The sequence below is a fragment of the Bubalus bubalis genome, chromosome 21 (genome assembly GCF_019923935.1).
Source record: "Bubalus bubalis isolate 160015118507 breed Murrah chromosome 21, NDDB_SH_1, whole genome shotgun sequence".
In the NCBI taxonomy this organism is placed as follows: domain Eukaryota; kingdom Metazoa; phylum Chordata; class Mammalia; order Artiodactyla; family Bovidae; genus Bubalus; species Bubalus bubalis.
In genome coordinates, this window is record NC_059177.1 from 20965472 (window position 1) to 20992144 (window position 26673).

The 26673-nt window shown below is 42.8% G+C and overlaps 1 protein-coding gene across 43 annotated transcripts in view; it reads right to left on the reverse strand.

Moving 5' to 3' along the window:
* LOC123330947 overlaps nucleotides 1–26673 on the reverse strand; it is a 419147-nt gene that overhangs the window by 386125 nt on the left and 6349 nt on the right. Inside the window, exon 3 of one of the 43 annotated variants that reach the window (XR_006547278.1) lies at nucleotides 22839–23000. The exons of the other annotated variants lie outside the window; for them this stretch is intronic. The gene's annotated coding sequence lies outside the window, so the exon portion shown is untranslated. Of the gene's footprint in view, nucleotides 1–22838; nucleotides 23001–26673 lie in introns of those variants that run through there. 43 annotated transcript variants of the gene reach the window in all.

Below are 26673 nucleotides of genomic sequence, written 5' to 3' on the forward strand. Positions count from 1 at the left end.
TAGCGACTAAACACCACCACCACCACTCTCTTTAATGCTCCAGTGTTGTGGTTCTCAAACTCTGGTGTGCATTAGAACCATCAGGAGTCCTTGATGAAAGGCTGATTCCTGGGTTTGCTGCTAAGGGATCAAAGTCCATGTGTCTGAGGCTAACTCAGGAACCTGCATTTTAATAAATACCCAATTCCTTCTCTTACAAGGTCAAGATCACACTGACCCACACTGCAGATGCCTCCACTTTCTAAGTTGGTCTTCTGTCCCCTCCCTGTATACCAAGAGAACCAGAAAAACCACAAAAAAGACTTACATATCCTGGAAAAAACAAACTCTTCCCAATTAGGGTACTTTGATGGATAAGTTGGGGCAGAACAAGGTCATCAGGCAAAAAAAGATAAAGATTAAAAGGTTTACAGTAACCAGAGGTCAAACAGCAAATTACAAGTCCCAAGAGACGACCTGGGCAATTCAGTGCAGGCAGAAGGGCAAACACTTTTTAACTGCTATTATAAAATCTTACCACATGTAGGGAGTGTCCCAAGGTGGCTCAGTGGTAAAGAATCCACCTGCCAACATGGGTTCGATCCCTGCATCAGAAGATCCCCTGGAGGAGGAAAGGGCAACCCCCTCCAGTATTCTTGCCTGGGAAATCCCATGGACAGAGGAGCCTGGGGTCTACAGTCCATGGGGTCGCAAAGAGTCAGAAACAACTGAGCGACTAAACACCAGTGGGGGTATATCAAAGGGGCATAGAAATCAACTGCAAGAGCTTCCAGTGGTCAAAGCCCAATCAACCTGAGTACCAAAATAAATACTGGATTATAACCCCAAGTATAAAATAAATACCTCGGAGTCCATAGTGATATCAATGTTTGATTGATGGATTAAATAAATAGGGGAGAAGAGAAAACTCATGTGCAGAAGAAGTTCAAATGATCTGTGGCAATATTGCAATCTAAAGGAAGAAGAGCCTAACTTCCCATTCCTTAAGTGTGGGCCACCGATGGAGACTTCCTCCCAGAGGAACTGGGAAAGAGGTGGGGGGATGAACTTTACAGAGAAGTTACCTGACAAACACAACCTCAACCAGGTAGATGGCACACACCCTTGATTTGGTGTGATGAGAGCTGGGCTCTACCTCTGTGCTATACCTCCCCAAGACCCGCAAGACCAGTCTAATCATAAGAAAAATATCAGGCAAATTGAGGAGCATTCTACAAAATTCCTGGCCAGTACTTCCCCAAACATCAAAGAAAGTCTACTGTCACAGCCAAGAGGAGCCTATGGAAATATGACAACGAAGTGTAAGGTGGGATCCTGGGACAGCAAAAAAAACATTAGATGAAAACTGAGGAAATACAAACAAAAAAGGAATTTAGTTAAGAATACTTACAAAATTTGCTTGATTGCGACACCATATTAATTTAAGAGGTTAAAACTTGTATGGGTGGTAGGGCGGCGGGGGCGGGGGGAGCTTCCCTGGTGGTCCAGTGTTTAAGACTCTGCCTTCTAACGCAAGGCTGCAGGTTTGATTCCTAGTTGGGGAGTTATGATCCCACACAACTCATGGTCAAAAAAACACAAAATATAAAATAGAAGCAATATTGTAACAAATTCAATAAACACTTTAAAAATGGTACACATCCCAAAAAAAATCTTAAAAAAAACCCACAAAAACTGGTTTAGGGTATATGGGAAGTGTTTCTACTTCCTGCATGGTTTATCTGTAAATCTAAATCTATGCTAAAATTAAGTTTATCTTTAAAAAAAATAATTAAGGACAAAAAAAAAAAATAGCACCTACTTTTCCAAATTTAAACTCGCAGGAGGATCTGATTTGGGAGAGATTTCCTTTCCCTGCATGTATTACACACTGTAATTCTCATTTTGTCTGAAAGGTGCAAAAGACAGATTTTTAAATTAGCCTCACATAAATAATTCAGTTTGTGATTAGTGCCAAAATAGAATAAAGTTGGTGTAGATTACCAAGTTACTCCGAGAAAAATTCTGAATAAGAAAAACTACCCTTGGGATCAAGGAAACACTGCTTGATCAAATCCTGGATGTAACTCAGGCATCAACAGCATAACTGACCATGTCTACTTGGCTTGACTTTTGTACAAACACAAATAGTGGTAGTACCACCCCTTGTTTGAAAATTGATCCTCCTCCTCAGAGAGGAAAATTCTCAGGAAAGAATACATCCAGCTTCAAACCTCCACAGCCTACTGTCTTCTCGGTGCTCCCTTGTCTACAGACTTCTCTGCAGATCTCTGGCCAGGGGTGGATAACACTCTATACTAAGGAAATGTGTGTTGTTGTTTAGTTGCTAAGTCATGTCCAGCTCTTTTGCAACCCCATGGACTGTACCGCACCAGCCTTCTTTGTCCATGGGATTTCCCAGGCAAGACTACTGGAGAGAGTTGCCATGCCCTCCTCCAGGGGATCTTCCCTACCCACAGATCAAACCTGCATTCCCTGCACTGCAGGTAGATTCTTTACCACTGAGCCACCAGGAAATCTGTGACCTAGCCCATCTCCTCCAACCACACTGAATTTCCCTCTGTTGCATAATTAGGCTAAATTCTCATAACATACTCTTCTGATCTTTGCTATCACTTAATAAAATCATAACAAAATATTTGTGTACTTCCTCATTGAATATTCACCTGCCACATTAAACTGAGAGCCTTGTGAGGACCACTTCTATTTTGTTCGCTGCTATATGCCTAGGATTCTATGTATCCAAGTCCTGGTAAATAGTAAGGACTTAATAAATATTTGTGGAATGAATGAAGGGATTTATCAATCACAGGTTAGCAGAGTTTAGCTCGTCTGCAGATGACCCCAAATAACTTCAAATCCATGCACAGTTCATTTATAGATCTGCCTTGAGAAACATCACAATCTTGCTTTTGGCTCATTAGCTGTATTTGTGCTAAGTCAGTGTTATAGGTTCAAACAATTCAGTCATGGAAGATAGGAGTGATTAGCATTATGTTCATGTTCAAAGTGTCAGAGAAAAAATATAGAAAGCAGAAAGCTGTCTATGAGCTTCCAATTGTATGATCAATTTCTATTTAACAACCTTACTTGTTCAGAGGCTAATTTCTCCTGGGTCCAGGCTCACTTTTTTCAGACTATGTTGCTGCAAGTTTAAGCTAATTCACATAGCTGTTTAAACTATGATCTTATGTTTTAAATATCTACCCTCCCAAGTAACACTCCATCAAGCCTAGAATATTTAGAATTTGTAGAAAACTTAGATTCAGCATGTTGTCATGGAACGAGTACACACAACCTTATCTCTGAAGGCCTAATTCTACTCTTGATTCATCCACTAGCCATTCATCAGCAAATGCTCACTATATACCTTTTTAAAAAATATGTATTTATTTGGTTGCACCAGGTCTTAGTTGCCAACACTGGGGATCCAATTCCTTTCTTCTTCTTCTTCTAAGTCACTTCAGTCGTGTCCAACTCTGTGCGACCCCATAGACGGCAGCCCACCAGGCTCCCCCATCCCTGGGATTCTCCAGGCAAGAACACTGGAGTGGGTTACCATTTCCTTCTCCAATGCGTGAAAGTGACAAATGAAAGTGAAGTCGCTCAGTCGTGTCCAACCCTCAGTGACCCAATGGACCGCAGCCTACCAGGCTCCTCCGTCCATGGGATTTTCCAGGCAGGAGTACTGGAGTGGGGTGCCATTGCCTTCTCCAATTCCTTTACCAGGGATAAAATCTGGGCCCCATGCATTTGGAGCACAGTCTTATCCACTGGACCACCAGGGACATCCCCACTGAATACCTCTAAAAGACACAATGCAGTTAAAGCCAAAATCACTGAAGCAATCTCAACCTCATCTCTCAATCTAGATGGAAAGATTAGATCAAGTGAAGAATGAAGACTTGCTTGGTAGTCAAGTGGTTAAGGCTCGGCACTTCCATTGCAGGGGACTCAGGCTTGATCCACGGTCAGGAAACTAAGGTATCTCATGTATAGAAACACAGTCAAAAAATAAAAATAAAAAAGTAGAATAAGCTTATGCAACCACCATTCTGCCTACTCAAAATTCCATGAAATAACCTAAAAGTTTCTGAAAAATGAAATAAACCTGCATTATAGTTTGTTGTTTGGGTACTATTTGCCAGATGAAAATTTCTTCATTTAAAGTGTTGGTGGGCCAGAAACACTAGGACTTCTTAAATATAGAAAGCATACTGGAGCAAATCTAAGGAGATACAAAGCCTGGGGTGGGAGAAACAGACAACAAAATATCATGAAGACAACTGACAAGGAAATACATGTGGTTCAGAAGTCTAAATCCAAGGGTAATTAATATATAGAACATGGGTGAGAAATGAATCAGAGTGGTAAACAGATACTGTCATATTTTACTCTGCATACTTAGATCGTTCTTAACTTGATTAAACAGAGAATATATTTGAGTTATTTTTGCCTGTAAACAACACTGAAATGAACATACTAATAGAATTGAAGGATGACTCATCCCAACTCTTTCTTTCCTACTAAAGGTAGAGTCATAAGAAAAGCAGAAGTGAATTTCCCAGCACTCTTCAACTCATCATCTAGAAAAGAGGTAGCAGATGTAGTGACAGGATGCAGGAAGGTTATACATTACCATGTTTTATAATCAGAATAAGAGATTCCATGTCTCAGATTCAACACACTTCTCTGTTGTTGCTTCTTTGAAAGAGCCCCTTTACAATCTGGGCAGACTATGCAGACCTGTCTCTCTCGCTCTGAGCAACGGAAGACTCTCGAGAGTCCCTTGGACAGCAAGGAGATCAAACTGGTCCATCCAAAAGGAAATTAACCCTGAGGCAATGGCGCCCCACTCCAGTACTCTTGCCTGGAAAATCCCATAGATGGAGGAGCCTGGTAGCCTTCAGTCCATGGGGTCGTGAAGAGTCAGACACGGCTGAGTGGCTTCACTTACACTTTTCACTTTCATGTATTGGAGAAGGAAATGGCAACCCACTCCAGTGTTCTCGCCTGGAGAATCTCAGGGACGGGGGAGCCTGGTGGGCTGCCGTCTATGGGGTCACACAGAGTCGGACACGACTGAAGTGACTTAGCAGCAGCAGCAGCATTCATTGGAAGGACTGATGGTGAAGCTGAAGCTCCAATACTTTGGCTACCTGATGCAAGAGAGCCAACTCATTGGAAAAGACCCTGATGCTGGGAAAGATTGAGGGCAGGAGGAAAAGGGGGCGACAGAGGAGAGATGGTTGAATGGCATCATCGACTCAATGAACATGAGTCGAGCAAACTCCAGGAGATAGTGAAGGACAGGGAAGCCTGGTGTGCTGCAGTCCCTAGGGTCACAAAGAGTTGGACACAACTTAGCAACTAAACTGCAACAACAGGGGTCATGGGACTTTTCCTTAGGAGAGAGTTGGTATGAGGCAAAGCAGTAAAACATTTCTTGGTCTTCCTCCACTTGAGAACATGGCTTTCCAAAGGCTGGCTACCCTTAGCTGAGGCAAGTCTCATTTCAATTAACATCTCTGATTATAGGTCATTCTTCTCTGTGGCTCCCACATAGCCTAAAAGAGGCACACCAGAGCAAGAAAGCTCGTATGCATAGGGTTAGAAATATGAAAATCACAGAGAGGGCAGGTGGCAGAGTAACAACCCCACAGTATGGATTTATTCACTGAATAACAAAAGGTCACTTTTCCTAATCTAAGTGCCCCAGAGTGTCCCATCCACTACTGAGCCATTTCAAATTCATCCCCTAAAATAAACCAGAACAAGGCTGAACGTAAACTGCCACCTGAATGCCTTTAGTCTTTTGTTAAAGAGTAAGAAAATCAAGAGTTAAGGCTGGGGACATTGGTACCTTGTCCCTTTCACTCAATACCTTCCACATCATGGCTGTGGCTGTATTTCAACAATGTGGTGAGTCTCCTGGGAAATCAAAAATAAAATACAGGGTTTCAAATATAAAATATGTCTCCACGCTAGAGTGATCAACCAGGGAGGCAGGCAGGAAATGATGTTGGGACATTTGTGTCTCAAAGGCAGGATGGTGAAAGTTGAAAATCAAGGAAGGTAAAGAAAAGAGCTGGAAAGGGGCAGAGAGAAAGGAGCTTATTGCAACTTCACCAGCTTGCTATCAGGAAAGGGGAGACACAAAGTCCCCCCCAAAAAAACCCTCTTTAATGATGCTGCACACTCAGAGCAGCAAAGGCAGTTAACAAAAAGATGAGGTCTCTGACTCATCCCTCCTGACTAAGACAGTCCCTTTACCAGTAAGACTTAGGATCTATTTTATCCTACATTAAATTGACCATATAAATGTGCTTCTCCATGGAAGTATCTCCTCTGTGCTCACTTTCTCCAAATAAATACAGAATTCTAAGCCCAGGGATTCTGTTTCCCACAAAGCAACTACCAAAGACCTTGGCTCACAATACGTATATGTATATTGAGTAGACATAGTTGCATATATATGTCTATACAACAAAATTATGGTTATTGGTCCCCTGTTCTTTTCCTCTCAGTACACCCATCCATCCTGGGCAAAGGTAAGGGGAAAAGCACTACAGAGCAATCTTCTGAGATTGCCCTGAACCCCACTAACCTCCCCAAAGCACCAGAAGACACCTTTTCTCACTCTGCATTTCCTTAATAGCAACAGCGGTCAATAAGTAGAAAAGGAAGACACAGACAGTTTCATGATTTATTACCTGTGCTGGCTCTAGAAAAGTCAGCAAGTCGAGGAAGAAGTTAGTTGTATCAAGTGGTTTAAACACACAATGTTTTTGTTTATAACTCTAATGACTTCCTGCAAGAGCTCATTCATGGTTTGGCCTTACATCAACCCTCCATAACAGCAAATGTGGAACCGCAAATACCAAGAGCCAACCAAAGATGCCATCATATAAGGGACGTGAGCATCCTCAGAATTTGGTATCCACTGGGATCCTGGAACCAATTCCTTGTGGATACCAAGGGAAAACTGCACTTCTTCCACCCCAGACGATTCCCACAAGGTGGGGCCAACTCAACCACGCTTAGCTCCTTCTGTCATTTTGATTTCTTCTATCAGTCATCATTTTTTTTAATAGAAGGATAATGACAATATTGTGTTGGTTTCTGCCGCACATCAAAACACAGATCAGCCATAGGTATACATGTGTCCCCTTCCTCTTGAGCCTCCCTGCTACCCAATTCCACCGCTCTAGATCATCGTTTTTCTTATTGTAACATCATTATCATAAGTTGGGGCTCCTGCTGACAGGGCAGCCAGCAGGGAAACACTGTTCCAGGGCACCCATGACAAAAACCTCTGACTCTGCTTTGTCGCATTCCTGCTATCCCCTTGTCCCTCTCACACTCCACCTTTGTGGTTGGTTCTGTGGTTCTGAGTCTGATCTTCTCTCCTTGCCTTGCCCCTGGTTCTCTGCTCAGTGTGGCTGGTCCATCAGTGGCTCTTGAACTTACTAATTCATGTTCATTTTTATTTCTACCATGTGACTTTGATTCTCTCCCTCCCAGGCATACATGATTCCCCCTCTAAGCAACATTTTCCATTAAATCATAATAATATGTATTAAAATTACTGTACCTTTAGAATAACTGAGGCTTATTAAGCACTTCCTTTGTGTCTGGCTCAATGCTAAATGGTTTATATTGCTTCCTGATGCTATTTAACCTTCATAGTCAAATAAGAAGAGTCCCAGTATTGTCGCCTTTTGACACAAGAGAAAACTGAAGCTCAGAACAATCAGTTTCCCGCCATTTGTCTGACTCCAAGAGCAGAAATATTAACCAACACTGAACAATCCATAGAAACCATAGGCTAAGAATTTTATTGTTTTGTTTTTTTGTTTCAACAAAACCATTTCATCAAATATTTGTTATGAACTGCATATTTGTGTTCCCCCAAATTCTTATATTGAAACTCTAACCCTCAGTGACACTGTAATTAGAAATGGACCCTAAAAGGTAAGTCAGTCATGAGGGTGGGGCTCTCATTATGGGATTAGTGCCCCTTTAAGAAGAGACCAGAGACTGCTTCCTTCCTCTGTCTGCTCCTCCAGGTGAAGGCACAGCTAAAGGTGGCCATCTTCCAACTAGGAAGAAGGTTCTCACCAGGAATAATATCAGCACCTTGACCTTCACGCTCTCAGCCTCCAAAACTTGAAAATAAATGTCTGCTGGTTAAGCACCCAGTTTATTTCATTTTTGTTTAAGTAGTAAGAACTAAGGCAGTATATGTAGAAGGTGATTAAACTTTAATGTCCTTGGGATATAAATGTCCTTGTTCATATAAACATATACAAATCTGAAAATAATTTTTAAAACATATCCTGACTTACAGTTTTAAAATTTTAGTCACCATAGACTAAGATGTGCAGGAAAATTGTGGTATATAGGAGGACCTCAAGAATTATTCATTTATGTATAATTTCAACCCGCAGTGTCTCATGTTCTACAATTCCTGAGATTCATACTATATTTTTTCCTTACCAACAGGCTTTATTTATGGGCACATACCACTTACTAGTTAGAGAAGGAAATGGCAACCCACTCCACCACTCTTGCCTGGAAAATTCCTTGGATAGAGCAGCCTGGCAGGCTACAGTCCATGAGGTCGCACAGAATCGGACACGACGGAAGCAACTTAGCACCACTTACTAGTATTCAGAGAATGGGTACAGGAAGGCTTCCAACCTACAAACACCAAAATCCTCCCCATTTTAACACCTAAAATGTCACTACTGGCAGTTAATTCTTTAAGGCTAAGCTACATCCTTTTTCTAGATGGTCTTTTAAAATATAAATTTATTCACTGGGAAAAGTAGCACTAAGACATTGGCAGCTCAATGTGAGTAAATGTCCCAAATGTTTCCTGACAAAAGGAACCAACAAAGGTAATTCTTTGGGAGGAGAGCGAGAGCCCTGAAATGGAAGAGGTTTCCCAAGGAGGATGCCTGATCAGTCAAGACAAACTTTCCCCCAATATGCTGGGCTGGATCAGTCCTGCATTCCTGCATCAAAAAGCTCAGTCATGCTGTGTAAGAAGAGTTCCATTTACTGAAAGAAAACTGGTCATAATCCTAGCCACTGGGAACTATTTGGCCACACTGTAATAAATCCAAAAACTAAGCTGAAAGATTGTATGGAAAAATGCTGTGTGTGATCACTTTCAGCTGGCCAAGTGAGGGCCACAACTCTAATAAACTCAATTTAAAAGGAAGAAGCATCCAAGTATCACTTGTGTTGAATCAAAGGGATAAGCTGCTTTTTTCTTAATTGAAATTATACATCCTTTTTTATTCATGAAAGTCCAGTAATAATTTAAATTCTCGAGTCTTCAATCATGAAACTGTTTGCCTTTCAGAATGGACAAGTAGACAGTTCTGTTTAAAATGCCACCTCTTTCAACCATCTGAGTTGAGTGCTACTCATTTAACCTAAATCTTCTACTGCCACATTTTACTAAATTACTTCTGACTGCAATGTTCAAAGTATTAGATACTCAAAGGGCTCAGAAAATGAAATGTGTTCTTTCCTGTTCTAAAGCTAAAAATTCACCCACACCAATGGCAGATTCAGCTTCTGGAGAAGCCCACTTCCTGGTTCATAAGACACCCATCTTCTCACTCTGTCCTCTCATGACTGAAGGGGCATGGGAGGCCTCTGGGATCTTTTATGAGGACATTAATCCCATTTGTGACGGCTCTGCCTTCATGACATAGAGACCTCCTAAAGGCCCACCTCCTAATACCTCCTAATCATATACTCAAGATAATGTTTGTAGAATAGAGTGGAATAGAAGTGGAATGCAAGGCATGGAAGTCATGGAGCAGAGAGGACTATAGTCCCGAAGATACTTCTTGTAGCAGTGTTACTTCCCAGATGGGAATATCTTTACCCATGAAGTCATACTTGGGCAAATAAGGAGTTGTATCAGAATCAGCACACAAAAGTTAAGAAGTCTGATTGCATTAGACTTGGAGAAATGATGTGACCAACAATGCAATATGGAAAATAAACAAGAACAACATTGCTCTTGAGTACGATAGCAAGCAATCCAGTAGTTCCTTTGCCTTACTCAAGTAATTAGGCATCCGATCCCTTCACATCGAAAGCACTTCTCTGGGACTTCCCTGGCAGTGCAGCAGTTAAGACCCTGAGCTTCCAATGCAGGAAGCACGACTTTGATCCCCAGTTGGGTAACTAAGATCCCACATGTTGCGTGGCACAGACAAAAAAAAAACCCAGAAAGCAAGCATTTCTCATGGACCCTCTTACTGTCTACACATATTTTCCAAGTACATACCACATAGCCCCCTCATGCATTCACCACCTTCCCCAAAGTCTATCAGCCAGTCACACAACCTATACAGAGAATCACTCGTGCATTCTACAATTATTGAGTTTGTAGGATGTTAAAGGTCCCTTGCCATTGTGACAACACTACTCAGAACACAGGCTTGAATGACAGAGAAATGGATCTGAATTCTGGCTCCAGCCCTAACTAGCTCAGTGTCCCTAACGCAATTTTGAACCTTTTTGTATCTCAGTTTTCCCATCTATCAGCTGAGATTGAAAACCACCTACCTCATGGACAAGCCACAATATGTATTATTGGGCATAGTGCACAGCCCTCTTCATAGAGGTAAAGGGAGGAACACGTGAAACATCAAGTACCTGAGTCCAGGTTAGCTATCCCAACTGTTAAATGATGGTATCATTCCAGGATGAGTCAGCTGTGGACCTGCCCTCCAGGAGCTTACAGTCAAGAATGGGAAATGGTACATCAGTAGACAGAAAGTAAAGCACGTATGACAATTGTCGGTGTAGATAAGTGATAATTGAACCTGGGAAGGAGGGAACTCTTCCAGCTTAGAAGACCACCCTGCAACTTTTTATTTACCATTGAAACATTTCTGAGGCATGAGGGATTCTGAGTAGCTACATACCAGCCTGGGGGCTGCCAAAATCCAAGGGGAAAAATTTAAGAGGCTGAAATCAATCATTGTGAATCTCTACATTCAGCACAAAGTTCATCATAATGCAGATGCATGAGCACTCTGTCATGTTCTGATGCCCATCACATGGGGACACATGCAGCAATGTGGTCTGAACACCCTTTGGTTAAAACTTAATTTATTCCTAGAGACTCACAGACACAGAAAACAAATTTATGGTTACCAAAAAGGGAAGGGGGATTAGGACAGCGGTAAAGTAGGAGGTTGGGATTAACATATACACATTACTATATACACAATAGATAACTAACAAGGACCTACTATATAGATTGGGGAACGCTACTGGTATTTTTTTAATAACCTATAAGGGGAAAGAATCTGAAAAATAGATATAGATATATGTGTAAACAAATTGCTGTGCTGTATATGTAAAACTAACATGATATTGTCAATCCACTGTTTCAACTGAAGACAGAAAAGTCTAAGGAAACAAAAAACTTAAAAAACAAAACTTACTTTATTCTTATTAAGGACCCATCATCACATGCCTGACTTTGTATGTAAAACTCTCTGCCCATCAGAATGAGGACTCTCCTAATGAAACTTCCTCAGTAGAGGGACCAGGTAAGTCAGGATGGTCAGCTTAGAAATGCAGTTGCCTAATCCCGCTTCAGGGTGACAATCTCAGCCTTCCTTGAAGGAAGAGTTCTGAGGAATGACAACAGGGCACACGGAAAAGTCAGAGACAAAGCATGGCTTTAAACTCTAGTCCATGGAATTAGGCTCCTTTGACTCTTAACAGACTGGCTTAAGATTTATTTCAGCAGAATATGGAAGGATATTGCTCTATTTTCATTCTCCTCAATATGGAACTTCTTATGCATTACTAAAATACAAGAAATCTAGTTACATGACAAAAATATTTCACACAGCAACTGCCCTTAATAATAATATGCTTATGGTTAGCCATTTTATTACCTGATAATTACCAGATCATTAGAGCAAATAATATATCATTGTGGGATAAACTTATGGCAATAATTTCACAGAAAAGAATTTTTAAAGCTCCCTCAAAGTTACCAGTAGGCCAGGTGTAGAATTAGCTCTCAGAGGAAATGAATATAAATGTACTTTCAAGGAGTAAACATGAATGCAATGACATGTATAACTAAGTCTGGATCATGAAATCAGAAAGAAAATGGCTGGAAGGATCTGGTGCAACCTCATTTTACAAGTAAGGACAATGAGACCCAGATAGTCAAGGGAGCCCTACAGCTCAACAGAGAGAATTAATTTAAGTAACGTCAGCACTGCAATGGATTCTTCATCCCTTATCACAAAGCTCTTCCTTTTTATTGTTGAATCTTCTCAATGCAACATTAGAGTTGATTTTCAAAAACTTTATTAACTGAACTATTGAGGAAATGCAGAGAACTGGTTAATTAGACTCTCAAACTAAAGCTGGATTTGGACCAAAAACTAATTTTTCTTTTTTTGGACACACCACCCAGCACGTGGAACTTCTCCAACCAGGGATCGAACCCGTGCTCTCCCTGCAGTGGAAGTACAGAATCATAACCTCTGGATACCCAAGAAAGTCTCCAAAACTAAATTTTCTGACTCACAATTTTATATCCTGTCTGATCTCCGTTCACCTGATTCTAAGCAGTGCGTCAGCCTAGAACACATTGCCATCAGCTCCATGGGGCTCTGTCATGTTTCTGATGGCAAATTAAACATTCCTTCCTGCGGGACTTCCCCCGTGTCCACTGTGTCCAGCCACACTGGACACTGTGGGTCCAGTGGCTAAGATTCCCCACTCCCAGTGCAGATGGCCCAGGTTTGATCCCTGGTCAGGGAACTAGATCCCACAGCTAAAGATCTTACAGGCTGCAATGAAAATCAAACACCCAGTGCAGCCAAATAAACAAATTTTAAAAAATTAAAAAACACGTCTTCCTCAAACAGGCCTTTCCTACACTCCAAGTCTCGGAAGCTTCCCTAACTTCCTGGAGCTCTGACTCCCTGGTGAAATACCACGTCTGTAATTATTCATTTAGTATTTGTTTTTCCCCACTAGACACTGGTCCTCAAACTCAACCATCCATCCAAATACCCTGGAGAGCTTGCTCAAACTGTTCAGTCAAACGTTGCTGGACTCTACCTCCTCTAGGTTCTGAATCCAATATGGGCTGGGGCCTGAAAAACTGCATTTCAAACGCAGTCCCACATGATGCTGATGGTCTGAAGACCCCTTTAAAAACCATGAAGCTATAATTCATTATCCCTTTCATGTTAAGCTTGTATACAGTGTTTGTTGGCATTTGCAGCTTTTTTCCAAAGTACTTGTTTTTATAGCTCTAGCCAACTACTTTGTCTCCCATTTTGTATAAAGCCTTTGCTATACATACATACATACATACCATTAAGCTAGACTTTCAGACCCCATGGAGGGGCCAGGGCTGTCTCATTCATTGTTGTATTCCTAGTGCCTGGCACATAGCAGGTTCACAGAAAAGAAGTGATAAGCAAACAATTTTCCTCTTTGGGGCAAAAATGTTATGACTCCATAAGTCTAGAATATAGTATGAACAGTAGCTTAGTCGGGTCTATAGGAACTTTAATATCACTGCAATTTTTCTGTAAGTCTAAAATTATCCCAGAATAAAACATTATGTTTATACACACAGTCACCAAGGATCAACAATGATTCTAGGGTGAATCAGGCAGGACCTTAAGACACATGCTGGATATTTCCCTTTTCATTCAGTTTCAGATATAAATTGATTAGAAACTGATGGCTTTTCCCAGGTTCTCTTCCTGCTGGAGAAAACAGGCTGCAGTCAAGTGTTGAATAATTAAACATTCAGGGTTGGCTGGCTTTGGGTAAATAGCTGTGGCATCCTTTACCTGTAAATGTGGCTGACTCCTCTGATTTCCACTCCCCAGGACCAAATAAAGAATGGATATGCACCTAGGTGAAGCTTTCTGTTTTTTTAATGGAAGTATTGTAATCACCAGCAAATGACTTCCCCAGTGCCTTTTGAGAGCGTGCAGGGCCTGGCAAATGCAAAAGCTGGGACAGCAACCACCTGTTAGATGATGTATAGCAGCAGTGCCCAACATCTGGGACTTAATGGTTGATGATCTGAGGCGGAGCTGATGCAGTAATAAAAAAAAATAAAGTGCACAATAATGTAACGTGCTTGAATCGTCCTGAAACCATCCCAGTCCATAGTAAAATTGTCTTCTGCGAAACCAGTCCCTGCTGCCAAAAAGGTTGAAGACCACTGATTTAAAGGCTCTAGGAAGGCCCCTTGGCTTCTAAATATCCCAACCCTAACCTGCCACAAAGGGGGGATTTCCTCCAGGAGAGAAACGATCCTTGGCTTTTCAGCCTTGCCTCTCCCCAAGACCTCTGGGAAAAAGCCATCAGTGCAGCATTTCCAAACATGACCCATCGTTCTGGCCCCAATTAGAATGTATCAGACCCCTTTCTAGTATGACAGCCAGTGTTAGGAGCCATGACAAAGCTGTGTTTGGAAACGGGGACTGCAACCGGCAGCCTCAGGGCAGGGGACAGCTGTGGGAACTGGGTTGCTGGGGAAGAGGCCTGTAGAGGTCCTGCAAAGGAGGAACCAGCTACATGATGCATATCTGATTTTGAGCCAGCCTGGGGACCCACCATGTACTTTCAGTGGATCTCCTCCACAGAAAAGATATGAGACTTGCTCTCTTGCGCTTCGCTGGTGGCTCAGATGGTAAAAAACTCTGCCTGCAATTCAGGAGACACAGGTTCAATCCCTGGGTCAGGAAGATCCTCTGGAGGAGGGCATGGCAACCCACTCCAGTATCCTCGCCTGGAGAATCCCATGGACAGAGGAGCCTGGTGGGCTACAGTCCATACGATCGCAAAGAGTTGGACACGACTGAGTGACAAACACACTTTTCTTTTCACTTGCTCTCTTGGTCCTTTTCAGACTACTTTAACAAAATACCAGAGATTGGGTAGTTCAGAAGTAACAGAAACTAGTTTCTCACAGTTCTGGAGGTTTGAAGTCTGAGGTCAGGTTGCTAGCATGGTCAGGTTCTCTGTATTTTGAGGGTCTGCTTCCCCATTCAAAAATAACCTCTCTCTGTGTCTTCCCCTGGAAGAAAATGCTCCCCCATTTTTATATAAATGCACCAATCCCATTCATGAGGGTTCTACCTACCTGCATGACCTAATTGTCTCCCAAAGGCTCCATCTCCAAATATTATCACCTTGAGGATTAAGTTTCAATATATGAATTGTGGGTAGACAGACATTTAGACCATAGCATTAACCTTCAACTCAGACAGAAGGCGAAGCACGGAAATATTCTTAATTATAGTCAAAGAGGGCCTGAGGCTATGCTAGGCATAGTATCAACATGTCCCTGCCTTTACCACTGTGCATATGGTCATGAAATCATCTTAACACCCCTATGAGGCATCTGTGAAAAGGGAGCTGAGAAACCAGGGCTTAATGAAGTGATTTGGTCAAGCTCCTCCACGGGGTAGGAGGTGTAACTGGAATCTAAACCTGGGCCAATAACCATGCACTGTGTTTTTTTCTTTGCTACTCTCCCCCTAAGGAGGGGAAGCCAGCAAAGGAAAATGAGGAGGAATGTCTCAAAATGTGTGGCATAGCAGAGGCTGAGAAAAGAATGATTAAAGAGGGGAGATAAACAATGCAGATAAGTCACCAAACAAGACAGAAAAGGGCCACTAGACGTGGTTCCGTGGAGGTTGTTGAAGGCAAGTCCAGTTTTCTTGGCTGTGTTAACACTGAAGCCCAGCTGGAGGTGTTAAAAGAAATGGGGGAGGTAAATCCAGGGTGTATGACTCTCAAGATGTTTGCAATCAAGTGAGTAAGATGCATAAGGTGGTGGCTGGAGGAGGCCTTGGCATCAGGGGAAGACCGTTAATTTTTAAAATGTGTGATAGCTAGAGTTCATTCATAAGCTGCAGTCAATAAGCCAGTAACAGAGGAAAATGATGCAGAAGACAGAAGAGAGATGCAGGAGCATTCAGGGAGAGGTCAGCCTTTATTAGAAACGGGGACATTCCTTCCAGGGGAGCACAGTAAGACAAAGTGGGTGGGTAGGGATGCAGGTAGGTTTGCGGGCTGGGTAATAAATGGGACCATCAAGCCTTTGATGACTTTTTAAAAGTCATCTTTGTTCTGGTGTCCCAAGATGTGATGACTATATAAACAGTAGAAGCACAAAACACAGAAAAGATTATTTTTCTATCTATAAAACACATTAAATCTCAAATGGCCCAAAGTGCTCCTTTCACAGAAGAGGTCCAAAGGAGCTGATTTGCTCACAGCACAAAGATTCTTAGTGAACAGTGATGATGCTAGAAACCAGGGTATCAGGATATTAATCTTTTTGTAAAACAACAAGCTGTTCCACTCCCTGCCTTGGATTTTCACAGCTGAAAAGTTCTCTCAGTACATTTTAAATAGATAACATATCAACTTATAGTCCTCAATTCTTATCCCCACATTCCTGCTGTAGATCAAGTCATGGGGAACTAATCTCTGTACATAAATGCACCAAACTATGCAGCTATGATGGGAGAAGGTGGAGACACGAAAGACGACAATTTGCAGAAGATCTCAATTAAGGCTCCCAATAATGGGTAACTAGGTGTCGGTGGAGCTGTCTGGATGAAAATATTGCCAACGCGGATATTTTTTTGCACTCTCCCCACAGACTCCTTAATAGCGATGCTATGAATATTTGACTTGAGAAACAATATGGGCTGGAAATACAAGCCAATATAAAAAGAGGCAAAACTGGCCACCAGAGAAATGATCCCTGGATTCTTCTGAAAGCTGAAGCTATCTGCCTCCCAGTAACACAGCAAGCCAGCGACTTCACCAGCAGAAGCTAAAGTGAGGGATTTGACCTGTCCATACCCACTGCTTCTGGCAGGGCACCTGGCATATAGAAGTGCTCAGAAAGTGTTTGCTATTGTGCTGAGTGAAAAAGAAAAGACAAAAACAGTTTCAAAAGGTTCTACGCAGTATGGTTCCATTTATATAACATTCTCAAAATTATAGAGATGGAGAAGAGATTAGTGGTATCCAGGGCTTAGGGCTGGGGGTGGGATGTATTATGAAAGTGCAGCCTGAGGGAGTTACCGGGTCAGGAGGGGAGCGCTCTGTGCCTTAATTGTGGTGGTTACCGAAATCTCAACAGATGATAAAATTGCGTACATAACAATGCATGCACACACACACACACACACAAAGGCATGTAAATCCTGATGAAATGTGAATAAATCCCGAAGAATCTACCAATGTCACTTCCTTGGTTTTGATGTTATGTTGCTGCTGCTGCGAAGTCACTTCAGTCGTGTCCGACTCTGTGCGACCCCAGAGACGGCAGCCCACCAGGCTCCCCCGTCCCTGGGATTCTCCAGGCAAGAACACTGGAGTGGGTTGTCATTTCCTTCTCCATATGTTACAGTTATGTAATTTGTTATCATTGGAGCTGAAGGTACACAGGTCCTCAATGTACTATTTTTTTTTCAACTTCCTGTGGGTCTGTAGTTAGTGATGAAGAGTTTTAAAGAACAACTGATTTTCATTCTCTACATGTGTTGCCTTAATTCTTTTAACTAGAATCCTCATAAAAATTCCTTGACAGGTATTTTAAGCCAGCTCACTCAACACTTAAGGAAACTGAGAAATATTTCATAGTGGTTAATAGAAGAATCTCTGGAATCTAACGACCTGGATTCTATCTAGCTCCACAACCACTTATTAGCTATTTAACTCTGGGCAACTGACTTACTCCTTCTGAGCCTTGGTTTCCTTGTCTAGAAAACAATGACATTACATATTCAGCTCAAGGTGCAAAGCCAAGGATATGATAGCTCATCAACAAATGTTAGAGGCTATGATTCACTTTGCTGCACTGCAGAAAACACAACATTGTAAATCAGCTATACTCCAACAACATTTTTTTAAAAGTCACCTGCATGGACGTAGTAGAGCTGAAAATCGAATGTAGATCTGATTCCTAAGCCTGGATCTAAATTACCATACAATACTGCCTCCTGCTTAAATGGCAAATGAAGAAATGAATGAATGTGGTGGTTATCCAATATTTCAAACCCTCTTCCCCAATACGCATGCATCTATTTGCCCTCTGTGAGTCACAAACTCCTCTGTATTCATTTCCTAGGGTTGTCACAACAAAGTATGACAGACTTGGTGGCTTCAAACGTAAGTTGATTCTCTCCAAGTCTGGAGGCTAGAGGTCTGAAATCAAGGTGTTGGCAGGGTCATCCACCCTCCAAGACCCATGGGAGAATCCTTCCTTGACCGTTCTAGCGCTGGTGGAGGCCATCCATCATTGGGCCTCCTTAGCTGATAGCTGCACCGCTCCAATCTCTGCCTCACCTTCCATGGCCATCTTCCCTCTTCTGCTTTTCTCATAAGGACACCAGTCAGACTGGATTAAGGGTCCACCCAACTCCAGTATGGCCTTCTCCTAAGCTACATCGTAGTTACATTGGTGAAGACCCTACTTCCAGGGACTTCCCTGGTGCTCCAGCGGCTAAGACTCCGCACTCCCATTGCAAGGGGCCCAGGCTTGACACCTGGTCAGGAAACTAACATACATGTTGCCACAACTAATCGTTTGCATGCCACAACTTAAGATCTTGCATGCTACAACAAAAATCAAAGATCCCACCTGCTACAAGTAAGACCCAGTGCAGCAAAATAAATAATTCTTTTAAAGATTCTATTCCCAACTAACATCACAGATACCAAGAGTTAGGACTCCATCATATCTTTCAGGAGGGGAAACCATTCGATCCACAAAAGCCTCCAAGATGGTTTCAAAGCAATTTCAGACTCCATCTGCCCCCTTCTCCATCCAGCATTTGAAACTTCAGCACCCCTACCCTGATCAACACAAGCTTTCTGCAGTCCACTGCTTATTAAAACATTGAGAGTGTTTATGAAAGTTTTCAGCACAGATGGGCACTTCTCTTCAAGAGCAGGTTCAGCTTTCTAGCACAAATCCCACAGGCATGAGGCAGGGAGGGTGGGGGGAGGGCATTGTGACCTGTTGTCATTTCAAACCACTTAAGTGATCATTTATGGCAGGACATAAAAATGATCACTGTTTTGAAAGACAATAAGCTAGTATTCCAGGTAATGATACCTCCAGGCTAACTCATTCTTTTTCAGGAGTTTTAATTATCAGGATGGGCACAGCAGTGTTTATTCAATTCTCTGTATACTAGAGATGGTGTCTGGGAAAGATGAATGCCATCCCCTTTTCGGCTATGCTCAGCTGAATGGATTGTTCTCATTTTCCCTCTTCCCTCATCAGTTGATAAAATCAAGAGCAGGATCCAAAACAATATGTACCCACACAGGACAATGTATCCTGGTGCCTGTGGGCAGAAACAGGGCCCCCAGTTACAGAACCCAGGTTCCAAGCCAGCCTCCATCCCATTCAGCACATTGCACCACTACTTCTGGGATTCTCGTGTCCCACGGAGGTGACAAGAATAACTATCTCCTTGGGGTTTGTCTACAGGCGATGTGGCATAAGGACTGATGTTAAGATCTCAAGTTCAAAGACATTTAAAGAGAAAAAGGAGGTATAGCCTCAGAGAGCTGATTCATCTCTCCCATCCAAGACTTGTAGACAAGCCATTCCCAGTCCACTTCTGTTGAGAAACAAAAGCAAACTCCTCATGTCAAGGAGGCAGGATCACTGCCTTAGGGAGAAAAAAAAAAGGTATTTCTATAACCTACTTCAACTTTGCAAACACTTTCATGTCTTTGGAGGGGCCCAACCACCTGGGAAGCAAGTATTACTGTTCCTCCCTCAGGGACTGAGTTCAGTCTCATGTTCAGGACTGAGCTTTCTTTCACCCATCCATTCTCAGTATCTAGCACCATGCCTAGCATCCAATAGATGCTTTACAAATGGTAGCTCAGTTGGTAAAGAATGTGCCTGCAGTGGAGACGTGGGTTCGATCCCTGGGTCAGGAAGATCCCCTGGAAAAGGAAATGGCAATCCACTCCAGTAATCTTGCCTGGAGAATCTTATGGACAGATGACCCTGACAGGTTACAGTCCATGGGGTCACAAGAGTCAGACATAACTTAGAGACTAAACCACCACCATCCAAATAATTATGCAAACAATACATGAAAACTGGAAGCCCTATTTACACAGCAGCACATAAACTACAATGGCTACCATCATTAAGCACTTGCCACATGTCACACACCACACCAAGTGCTTTTCTTGTGAAGTCATGTAATCCTCATGTCAAATCTCAGATCCAGGCACTATTATCCCATTTTGGACAGGAGAAAACTGAAGTTGAAAAGTTAGAAAATTGCCCCAAGTGACGTAAGTGACATGTAATAAATTGCTGACGTTCTATCCTTGGTTTGCTTACTCAAATCCTCTGTGCATACTTACTCTCTACTCAGTAGTTTAACATTTTCAAAAAGACAGAAGTTCCTATGTTTCCCTGTGGTTATGTGCTTCAAGAGGCTTCCCTGGTGGCCCAGATGGTAAAAAACCTGCATTCTGCATTCCTTTTACTCTTGTGTCCCCTGATAAAAGAACCTAGGCTCAACCATCACATAAAAACCCATTCAGTTTACCTCAAAGCTCCAGGTTTGCCTGGATCCACATTCTGCGAACCTTGCAATTAGCCAAATAAAACAAACAAAACAGTCTCATCACCGTTCGTCTTTTCAAATGACAAGATGCAGAGTGACAACTGTCGGGTTTGCCTTCTGCTGCAGTGAGCCTGGTACCAGTAGAGGGACTGACTGACTCCCACACTAGCTGGCCTATTCTTGGATAGATTTTTTATAATAGTTACTGACTTAGGGCAACCTAACAAAGTGGATATCGCATTTTAGAAACCAAATTGGGCATTTATTCTGATCATTAATATGAGGTCTCTTTTATTTTTTTGCACATAGATTTAACACAAATCTTTCCTGTAGATGGATGGGTCTATTGTATGTTTCTTCTAGGATTTTCTCATCCCCACCTACTCCTCCAACCTCAGCCCCTTGCTCAGTGGAACTCTGCCTGCTGGTACCTCCACCTCACTTTGTCCACTGCCTCCTATTTCAGCGTCCCCCAGATGGAAAAAGACCAAAGTCTTGTGTCACTCTTAGAAGAACGTCACCAAGGAGAACTACGTAGCTAGCATTAAACTATAATGTGGTTACCTTGTTTTTGCAGCATAACACACGGTCGCTTAAGTCCACGATCACTTCACTTTCCTAAGAGCCAGAGAAAGGCAGTCTCTATGATGTCAACTATCCCCTGAAATAAACTGGAATATGCTGTATCACACTGAGTAATCATCCCCTGAGGTAACAGAGTCTTGCATGCAAACAGTTGCACTATCTCCCGGGAATATTAACCTGTCCTGTTAATGGCAACATCACCCCTTCAATTAGCCTGCGTTTCCCCAGAAGTCTTCTTGGTGGCTCAGATGGTAAAGAATCTGCCTGCAATCCAGGAGACCCAGGTTCAATCCCGGGGTCGGGAAGATCCCTGGAGAATAGAATGGCAACCCACTCCAGTATTCTTGCCTGGGAAATCCCGTGGACAGAGGAGCCTGGCAGGCTACAGTCCACGGGGTGGCAGAGTCAGACACGACTGAGTAACACAACGCTTTCCCCCGAAGCAGGCCTAAGGCAAGGACTCAGATGAATTCATTCACTTGGGAACCATTGGTGATGGAGTAGAGAAGAGAAGCAGGAATGAAAAGGAAGAAGCTCAAGGTGCTCTTGGGAGCCAGTTACTGCTGTGGACAACTGGAACTCAAGTTCATGGCCAGCTCTGGGAGTCAGGAAAGAACATGCCTCAGACTTTCCCAAACAACAAACAGGGCTGCTGGGCACTGATTCACCTACTCTCAATCATGCACTGAAGATGGCTTCCAGACCACCCCTTCAGCGCTGCTGGCTTGCCCCCTGCCTCACCACACACAGACTAAGCAGACACTCTCAACAACATCCCCTCCAGGTAGAGTCATAGGTGTGCACAGGTGTTCTGTATGTAGAAGTTGGCACCAAGAGTAGACGTGTGAAGCACAGATTATGTCAGCTCCATCCTCAACATGCAAATTATGTCATCAGCAAACACAATTATGTCACCTAGGCTAAAAGCTAGGAAGGCTCTTTCCAACCAGTGTGGTTTATCTTTTCCTCCAAATAGGACATGTTGCCTCCTACTATTTTAAATGACCTCAACAACTCAGATTCCACATCACAAAGACAAAACACTGTGGAAGGGTACCCAGTTCCCATCCCACAGCTATACATTCAGTTAGTAGTGCTCACCTCAGGTCTCAGCCTGTAGCATTCTTGGTGGACAGGAACGTCCAGCCTCCTGGCCATTCAGGAGATGCCTTATAACAGAATTCTTTGAGAGCACATTTTCTGATATTATGTGGCCTTCAGCGGGGCAGCAGCACCCTGAGGAGAGGCTATTCCTCAGAAGCAGCAGGTACATAATCAACAGCACTTCACTTTCTGTTTTGAGGGTTTTCTCAACAAGTCTCCATTTCGGTAATGAACTGCCTAATCCTGATCATTTTCCCCACAGAGCAGTGATTAAGTCTGTCACCCTTATTATTGTAGGAGGGGTGTCTTGTTCCCATTAAAATGACCTCATTGCTGCACCTCACAGGCCACTGCAATTACATGCTGAGTCTTTGTGAGCTGAAAAGCCAAGTGGAGATAACTTCACCTTTCTTTTCTACTTGTGAGTAAATGCAGAAGTTTCCAGAGAAGGCAATGGCACCCCACTCCAGTACTCTTACCTGGAAAATCCCACGGATGGAGGAGCCTGGTAGGCTGCGGTCCATGGGGTTTCTAAGAGTCGGACACGACTGAAGTGACTTAGCAGCAGCAGCAGTAGTTTCTGGCCAAGTTCAAGAGTCATTGGTCTCTCTGGAGCTCAGCACTGATGTGTTGGTGAGGGAGGAGCTGAGAATGTATGGAATTATCAGCACCAACTCTAGTTTTAATGAGAAAACTCTTTGCACGCCTGTAACTTCTCAAGATTAGCCAACCAGCTACGGAGAGCACAGGAGGGTCATTCTATTTTTCTAATGTGAGTATTCAAGGTGCCCTGAGATGGCTTCCATAGTTCTAACTAGATAATTAAAACAAAAACATTGATTATTTGCAAGCGTAGGGACATGCCTGACCAGTACCATCTCAGTAACACTGAGAATTACCATCAATTCATGGCTGCTGGGCCAGCCCATACTGGAGAGCCATATGGATGACATTACAAACACTAGCACTCATAGACAGTTTAATTTTTGATAAAATTATCCTCTTACTTAAAAAAAAATGGGGGAGGGGTGTTTAATGATCTTATTTTCTGGAAATATGTCAGCTAACTTAATCCTGCCACATACAGAATGGAGGGTTCAGAGGGAAAAAAGACCAACAGGATGAGCCTGACCCTACAAGCCAGAAGAGGCAGCCAAGAACCCAAGTCACATGAGCTATGCCTCCTTGACAGCTTTGGATTATTAAGAAAACAGTTGCCAAGACAGAAACTAGTAGGCCAGACAATGCACTGTCTTTCCAATGGTTAGAGTGTCCCATGAAAAACCCACTTGACAGAGCCACTCTCTTTCAGTGCTGATTTACAGAGCATCATTCCCAGGGAAAAAAGCAGTTAAGTTTAATTTATAGTAACCAAGGGCTAACCAAGGAACAGGAGTCAGCAGCTAGCTGGCACCAGAGTGAAAGATGCACTCAGCTATTCATGTAAATCTTTCCATTTTATTAACCACCAAACATCAAAGACAACCAGCTGCCCAGCAGATTATTACTACTTTGCCATCCTATCAAAATGACATAGCCATTCAAATCCCCCATGATCTAATGTCTCCTGTCCTTGCTGAAAGGGACTCAGAAGTCACGTAGCCCCTTCCTGTGGGTTCACACATAGGAAAAATGATGTTCCAAATGATCAAGTCATTATCCAAGATCAACAGGCTAGTTTGCAGTTAAGTACTATTAGAACTTGGGGCCCTAGCTTTAGCTTAGGTCTCTTTTCCACCACTTTTAAAGGCCAAGAACTCTGAATTTGGGGAGATTACTACTGACCACACCAGCCAGAATTTATGCCTTCAAATTGTGGTGCTGGAGTAGACTCTTGAGAGTCCCTTGTACTTTAAGGAGATCAAACCAGTAAATCCTAAAGGAAATCAACCTGAATATTCATTGGAAGGATTGATCCTGAAGCTGAAACTGCAATACTTTGGCCACCTGATGTGAAGAACTTACTCATTAGAAGAGACCCTGATGCTGGGAAAGATTGAAGGCAGGAGGAGAAGGGGATGACAGAGGATGAGATGGTTGGATGGCATCACCAATTCGATGGACATGAGTTTGAGTGGACTAGGGGAAATGATGAAGGACAGGGAAGCCTGGCTTGCTGCAGAGTTGGACATGACTGAGCAACTGAACAACACCACCACCACCAGCCAGGGTCATCAGTAACATATAATGAGCCAGATCTCAAACCACATCTTGTGGATAAATTAGGAACATCCAGAGGCTTCGTTAATAACACTCAGATCCCCAGGGTTCTCCTGGGTACACTGAAGAAGTAACTTAATAAGCAAAGTCACTGTGAAATAAACATCCATTGATCTTTTTCTCATCAGTGTGGTAATATACGAGGCTACTGAGGGAGACTCTGGCTGACTTCCAGGAGAAAATAAGTCTTGGACTTTACCTGTTTGAGAACAGAGACAGGACCCAAGTGATCTCCAGACATCTCTCCTGGTTCTAAAGTTCTCTAAATTGAATTTATATATTTCAAGGCTGAATCAGAGTAGCATTCTTGTAATATAACTTCATAAAAATTTTACCTTCTATCTCTCTAACTCTTCACTGGTTACAAAATATGTTCACTTATATAAAGTCTTTACCTTCTAGTAACTCTTTGAGGGTACAAAGGCAGGAATAAAATATTTTGAACAACCCTAGGAGGGAGAAAAATATACAGGTGAAGAATGCCAACTCAGCCAAACTAACCAGGTTAGAACCCATACCCCCAACCACCATGAGAGCACGTGGGACTCTCTCACTTCAGGACACTAGCCAACTTCTCTGATCACCCCAGGCTCAGGTACCAGGGAACAGAAGACAGCCCTGATGCCCCAGAGCCCCTGAAAATTATTTAAATGGGCCACCTCTAAGCCTGCCTACCCTGCCTCACCTGTTCGTTTTCCCAGAAACCACAGTCAAAGTGTCAAAGTTTTCACAATAGTTCCTTCCTTTCCTTCTGTCTCAACTGACCCTGGTGCTTCCCTGTGTTCCCCACACACACTCCATGGCAGGACAGGCCCTTCCTCTTAGGGGTAAGATCAGTAATAAACTATTTTTTCAGTGGCAATCATCTCTCGGTCTGTTGGCTTCACTCTACCTCAAATTTTTCTATTCCTAATTCATAATTTAGGGCTCCTCCACCACCTTTTACCCACCCCAGCCCCAGCAAAGGTGAGGTCACACAGCAGATGCTCAGTAAGCAGCTATCATAGTATAGACTATGTGTCAACCTGGTTAGACCACAGTGCCCGGATATTTGATCAAGTGTTATTCCAGATGCTTCTATAAAGGTTTTGATTACCATTTAAATCAACCAACTTGGAGTCAAAGTAGATTTCTCTCCATAATAGGGGTGGGCCTTGTCCAATCAGTTGAAAGCCTTAGGAAAACACTGATCTTTCCAAAGGAAAAATAAACTCTACCATCAGACCATTTTTGGATTCAAACCCACAACTCTTCCACTGGTCTCCAGCCTGCTGAACTCCCCTGCAGATTTTGGATTTGCCAGCCTCCACAAGCACAGAAGCCAATTCTTCAAAAGAAATACACACATGCCTTTTTTTTCCCCAAAATTTCAAGAGAGGCCAACTTTACTGATTATAAGCTTACAATTAGTATTACATAGAAGCACTTTGGGGCTTCCCTGGTGACTCAGATGGTAAAGAATCCACCTGCAATTCAGAGGACCTGGGTTCAATCCCTGGGTTGGGACGATCCCCTGGAAGAGGGCATGACAACCCAACCCGCTCCAGTATTCTTGCCTGGAGAATTACCATGGACAGAGGAGCCTGGCGGGCTGCAGTCCATGAGGTCACAAAGTGTCAGACACAACTGAGCAACTAAGCACAACATAGCACAGAATCACTTTTCTATTGGAATTTTTTTAACTTTTTATTTTGTATTAGAGTATAACCTATTAACAATGTTGTGATAGCTTCAGGTGGACAGCGAAGGGACTCAGCCATACCACACATATCCTTCTGATTCTCCGGACAACTCGGACTAATACAGTAATGGTGAGATTTAATGTACAAAATGATGTCTGCTGTGAATAAGAACGCTCATAGCAGCACTTCTTAAGATCAGTAAAAAAGACCCAAATGGTCATTCGTGGTGGTTTACATAAATAAATACTGCTGCTCTCATCACAGGGACTATCAGATAGTGAAGAAAATAAATAAGCCACAGCTACAATCAACATAAATACATCTTTTAAAAAAAAAAATGGAAGTCTTGGTACTCCGTGACAACCCAGTGGGGTGGGATGGGGTGGGAGGTGGGAGGGAGGTTTAAGAGGGAGGGA